The sequence below is a fragment of the Tiliqua scincoides genome, chromosome 3 (assembly GCF_035046505.1).
Source record: "Tiliqua scincoides isolate rTilSci1 chromosome 3, rTilSci1.hap2, whole genome shotgun sequence".
NCBI classification, from domain to species: Eukaryota; Metazoa; Chordata; class Lepidosauria; order Squamata; family Scincidae; genus Tiliqua; species Tiliqua scincoides.
Window position 1 is genome coordinate 224,504,680 of NC_089823.1, and position 6,502 is coordinate 224,511,181.

The window sequence follows — 6,502 nt, forward strand, 5'->3', positions numbered from 1 at the left end:
CACTATTTTAGTTTTGATATTATATAACTTTTACTGATCTGTTTTACTATGTTGAACAGATCTTAACTATAGTCTCTACTGCTGTTTGGGTTTGTTTTTTTTTATAAGAACATTGTTGAAACACCACTTTGGATATTGTTTTAATAGAAAAAGAACCACGAAATGTTTTAAGAAATAAAAATTGAAAATGACAAGCAGAAATAGAATAAATTATGCACAATATGCAGTGTCTGCCTTTTGATAACTTTTTAAATCCCCAAGCATAAACAGCCCTGGGCAGAACTAAGAAATATTTATGAACAAAAAATGGTTTGTAATTCTGATATGCTTGGAACTCTGAAAGTTATCTCCTAACTCGGGCATAGCAGCCTTCCTCACTAGGTGGGCTACCATAAGTCCAGGAGGGTCTTTAAAGAAATTGAGCATCTGTGCTTTCTCATAACCTACTGAAACTTTTATAACTTGCTATAGCCCGTGTCTAAGTATGTACTATGAATGTACTATGTACAAAATGTACTATGTACAGCTTTTAAAGCCCTTCCTTATTGAGCTGCACCTGTCAAAATCCCCTCTTCTATACAATGGTTAAAGGTATAGGCACTCTGTCCTCCATAGTATCTGGTCACCCTATGTATTATGAACTGTTAGAGTCGCACATGTATATGTTGAGTAAGAACAGTTATTTTTAATTTCAGAAGCGCTTGCCTTTTTACTTACAATACACAAAAATTTTAAGTACCAGGGTTGGTCCACTGTAAAAATATCCAAAAGTCAGACATACCTTCCAAAACATCAGGCAACTTGAATCATAGCTAGATGTAGGTGACTGAGGGCCCAATCCTGTTCAACTTTCAAACGCCAATGCTGCCATGCCGATGCGGCATGTGCGGCATTCTGTGGTGGTGGGGGCAGTCATGGAGGCCTCCTCAAGGTAAGGGATGGTTGGCAACCTTCAGTCTCAAAAGACTATGGTATAAGCCTACAGCACCCGGTATTCCCAGGCGGTCTCCCATCCAAGTACTAACCAGGCCTGACCCTGCTTAGCTTCCGAGATCAGACAAGATCAGGCATGTGCAGGGAAACGGTTGCTGCAAGATAAGGGAACAGTTGTACCTACCTCGGGTCTGCATTGTGGTTGTATCACTACTGGAAAGTTGGATAGGATTGGGCCCTGAGTGGCAAATTCCAAGTTCTTCCGATGACACTGGCATTTTTAGATGGAATTTCAAAATTTAAAAACATCTGATTTAAAAATTTCGATTTGAAACAATGACACCCCCCCAGGGGATATTGAAATATACAAGCACCCTGCTTGCATACTCTTCCCATCATAATGGCTACTATTTTACTAGTATATACACATGTCAACCGAGCCTAATATGAGTATGAATGAATCAAGATGTTGATTTACACCTGCTACTCGTGCTGAATAGTTGGTAAGACATACCAGAAGCCCCATGGAATTGTAGAAAACTACTTACCTCATTAATATTATTCAGTGTGAGTTATAACCTCCTTCTAGACAGCATTTGATTTTATTGAGCTATACAAATCCAAATTCTGATAACACTCATTCTGGTGTACAAGCTGGAAATGTCAATGGAGTTACTTTAAGGTTGATGTATATACGCAAGTAAGATTAGAATCAGATTCTTTTCATTAGTTGAGATCTATAGAATTTTTCCTGCTTGTAAAACTAGGCCATAGAACATCTAGCATTTTCTATCTGTGCATCTTGATAGAAGCACTTTTAAAGCCTGCTCATAAGTGCACTCAAAATGAACTAGGAAAAAAAATAATAACTAGGCTGATTCTTATACACTAATTCACTTCCTGAATACACATAATTTTTGTTTTAGGAGCAACTAGGAATGTTAGAATCGGTTGTAAATTCCTTGACACTTTTCATTGTTATATTTTTGGATATGGTATAATTACATTGCTTTAAAAGCTGGTTGCAGATAAATTCCAGACAAGCAGGGCTCAGACAGCTGTCAGGTTCCTGAGGCACAAAAATTCCAGTTTGTCCTCCTCCCCAGTAACAACAATATAAAAATCAATCAAGACAATCCTATGTATACATACCTGTGAGTAAGCCCCATTGAACACTGTACAATTTACTTTTGAGAAGACTTACATTGGCTTGTGCTATAATGAACAGCATGTTCATCTGTCCCAGACATTGTTACCTTGAATTTGATCAGGGTCCCTGGCTGCTTTGAGGGAGGGCTTGCTCTTTGCCCCACTGCAAAGTTGAGATTGCCAGAATCTGAGAACCCATTAGATGTAAGAAGAGGGAGTCTGTTCCTTTGTTCTGGGGAGGAAAATGTATATATGGGAGTCCTCACTTACTGGGGCTGTAGACAATTCTTTAAATGTGTTTGTGAGCTGATTTGAAAATAATGGAAAAGTGGAGTACAAACTGGCTAAATTAAAAAAAAAATGAGAGCAAACACACACAAAATCTATTGTACTCTACTGGAAGGAAGGAAGGAAGGAAGGAGGGAAGGAAGGAAGGAGGGAAGGAAGGAAGGAAGGAAGGAAGGAAGGAAGGAAGGAAGGAAGGAAGGAAGGAAAGAAAGAAAGAAAGAAAGAAAGAAAGAAAGAAAGAAAGAAAGAAAATCAAAATTCTAATCTGTGATTTGACGTTCAGTAGTGTATGATTAGTTAATAATGTCTAACTTCTTCTTATGTGAATTACTTAGATAATGTACATCAAATGCTTTGAGAACTTATTTAAAAAGCAGTATGTAAACTAAGCACCACTTTCATTATTATCATACAAATCATACATGATTTCAATCTACAAGTCACAGATTAGCCTACCTGCAAAAGTGTTGACAAAGTATGACCCACCCTCCACTTCTCACCCCCAAAACCCCCCTGAGCTACTGAAGAGGCATAATGAACTGTAGAGAAAATAAAACTGATACAAACTGAAGTACTACTTATCGACCCCTGTGCATAGCTGGGTGCAGCTGCAGCGAAAGAAAAGATTGTTTCTATATGGGTAAGTGGTCATTCTAGGCTAGCAGTTAATACCGTGTAATAATACGCTAACTGCATGAGAACACCACATTGTTTCTGGAACATGTCAATATCAGCTTGCACAATAACTAGCAGCATTCAGGACTCTGGATAGTGTCGGTTATGTCTAATTGAGTAACACTGTCTAAGGCATTTGACGTGCACCAGACACTGTCTCTTAATTAGGAGCCAATATTGAAAGACTCCGGGTCAAATTCTGCTTTTCAATTACATGGGTGCTGTTCTCCTTGATGTCAGCAGGAGCTGCACCTGCATACCCCTCTACAGACAGAATTAAGCATGCCGTATTCCATTTAAACTATGGTAATTCCTGCAGCAACACAAAACTGAATTTATCTGCAGTTTTTGAAGCTTGCTTTATTTATAGTTCCAGTCCAACTAATTTTGGTCAGAGTATTTATACAATCTGTACTTCTCTGCTAAAACTCAGCTGCAATCATAAACATTGTTGAAAAATTATCTGTAGTTAACAGGGTTTGAACTACCCCAGTATATCAACCAGGGAGTGCTAGTAAAGTTTTGTACAGGTTGGTAATGTTTGCTCAACAGAATTCATATGCTTCTGACTTTCAGAATCCTGTCTGGGCAACATATAGTGTGGACGCAAAGAAAGGTGACAATTGCCACTCTCTAGACTTTATATACTGTGTACCAAATAAATGTAAGTAGAATAGCAGACCTTCATTGTATTGGGTAAGGATCTGGTTCCCAATATTGATGCTAATGATTAGAGGAAATAATAAGGCAGGGGGTTGCAAATTAGGTATCATGATGCCCTTGGGCATCACGATACGTCCTCAGGGGCATTGCGGGTGATGCACCCTTTGAGCTGTTCAGCGGTGCGATCACAACAGACCGCAGAGCAGAGCTCTGATCTGCATGCTGCATGTTGTTTTGCCTGGTTTTTTTTTTGGCCTTCCCACCCATCCACCTCACTTACGCAGATTTTAGGGTTGCCTCTACAGTCGCCAAACCTGGAAGTGTTAATGACATCATCATGTCACACGTCACTGCATCATCGGCACTTACTTCCAGGTTCAGCAACCAGCAGCACAAGGAGCAGGGCATCACCAGCCCAGTAAGTTTGGAAAGCACTGTTTGAAAGCATTGGTTTTCACTTGGTAGATCATGATCCCAGTCAAGGTTGTATCCCAATCTCAGGTAGTATCAACATCATTCCGTTGGGATTCTTTTCATGGAGGCTAAGACTTTTTAAGAGAAAAACAAGAGGAAAGAAGATGGAGAAAATGCGAGAGTAAAGGGAGTGGAAAGGCAATGGAGAAAAGCAGACAGACAGACAGACAGACAATGTGTTTAAAACATTAAAAGTGGACTCAGTGTTGTAGGGTGCGTTAAAATGTGGGTCCTGAGAAAGAAACACCAAAGACAATTCCCTCAGAGCCTCTTCCAAAGTAATAATTTGCACTTATACCCTTACATATTTAGTTAGTGCCAGCAGCCCTTATGTAAAAAAACATTTTTACAGTCAGGTGTCATCTTATACAAGGTTATGTTGCAGAGTCACCACGTAAGGGGGAAAAAATTGCATATAGTTGAAACTAAACAACCACCTTTCTGAAAAATACATACTGCCTCTTTAAAAACTGAAGAAAGGCATGCAGGAACTGAGGGCATGGCAGCCTCAGTTTCCCATCTTTTGCTCACTGCAGGGCACCTATGCAGTGAGCAGAATTGTGGGGCACTACTGAAATGGTATTTTTTTCTCTTTTTCTGTTGTTGCCAAACAGGTATACTGGAATTCACGCTTATGATGAGACCTGACTGTACATAGGAATAGGTGAAAATGAAAAATCTAAGATCCAGCTGATGGATTCATGTGGGACAATATTACATGGATAACTAGTGCTCCCATTAATAAGAGCTCACAGCATCAATTTTAACGGCATGTTTGCAACAGTAACAGCGCCAGCAGAGTGGTCCTTTAGGATTGCGTTGAGTTATCCAGAGCTGATGATTCATGAATTGAAAAACAAGTATGTTCTATTCATAATCCAGAATTATGTGCATGCAGAATGGGCTCTCCCACGGTGCAATCCTATGCACATATACTCAGAAGAAAGTCTCATTCTATTCAATAGAGCGTACAATCCCGGGAAAGCATGCATAGGAATGAAGCCCAAGATACTTAAATGCATGGATCGACTCTGTGCGTATCTCGTTGCTCCATCAATGTAAACAGAGACATCTACTTGTACAGCAATGATCACTCAGCTGGGACACATACAGGTGGGGCCTCTGCAGAAACCATTTTCTTTCCGCAGATCTGGTTTAACGCAGGCCCCCGTATGTGCGTTAAGCCAGACTTGGTTCAACCTGAACCCAACAAAGGTGACTAGAGCTGAGCTCCAGTAGCCTCTGAAAGCCTTTCTGAAGCCCGCAGAGGCCACATGTGTCCGCCTGTGGCCTCTGTGGGCCTCAGAATGGCTGTTTCAAGCTGAAAATGTCCCTTTGGTTTCCAAGTGATATTATATGCCTTTTAAGGCATTCTGATGCCTTGGAAGGGCTTCCCCAGGCCTTAGAATGCCGTAAAAGGCATAAAGCGTCACTTCCAGTTTCCTGAGATTTTTCTGTCTGAAACAGTCATTCTGAAGTCTGCAGAGGCTGCGGGCGGACATGTGTGAGGGCTTTAGAAAGCCTTCCGGAGGGGACTGGAGCTGGGGGCTCCAGTCGCCTTCAAAGGCTTGAAGGGGCATCAGAGGCTTGAAGGGGATGAAACCACGAATCCGCTTATCCGTGGTTTTTGGTATTTGCGGGGGATCCAAGAATGGATCTCCCACAGATACTGAGGCTCCACCTGTATACTTCCCTAAGCATCCTTTTAAAGCACTGCTAGATTCTGATGTTTTTAAGTAGAATTTTTAACTTTCTGATTGTCATATTGAATAATATCCCAATTTATTGCTAACAGTCCACCATACTGCTAGAGAACACATTCGGCTGGAAATGAAATTAACCTTTAATTGAAACAACTGAGATAACAACAACATGTAACCCTAATTTCACAGCTCCGTTTCAAAAACGCCAAGCAGACACAAAGAGTCTGACACTACGTTTTGTTGCACAGGCTGTGCACACCATGGAGCTGGTAATATCGATCCCAACATCAGTTGATAATGAAACATGAACTCTGTATGTGAGCAGGAACACTGCTTAAGAGGCATTTTCACGGTGGAGAAAAGTGGATAGGTGCAGAGCCATGTTTTTCCTCTTGCAATTCATCCAGACTCTGAGTGAGACCACATACCGTTCAACATTTCACAGATGAGTACAGGTACAGCCCTGTGGTCATACCAGGGATCACTATGCAAGCACTGGAGCACCAGTATTACACAAAACTGAAGGTTCTACTCCATCTGCTGGTGGAGGATAATGAAAAAGCATTTTTTCTTCAGTTAAAAGGTATATAAGAAATTCATAATTGTCCTATGTTATA

At 40.6% G+C, this 6,502-nt stretch overlaps 1 pseudogene; it reads right to left on the reverse strand.

Moving 5' to 3' along the window:
• Positions 1-976: 976 nt before the first annotated feature.
• Positions 977-1,096, reverse strand: LOC136647118 (5S ribosomal RNA; annotated as a pseudogene).
• Between the last annotated feature and the right edge of the window lie 5,406 nt (positions 1,097-6,502).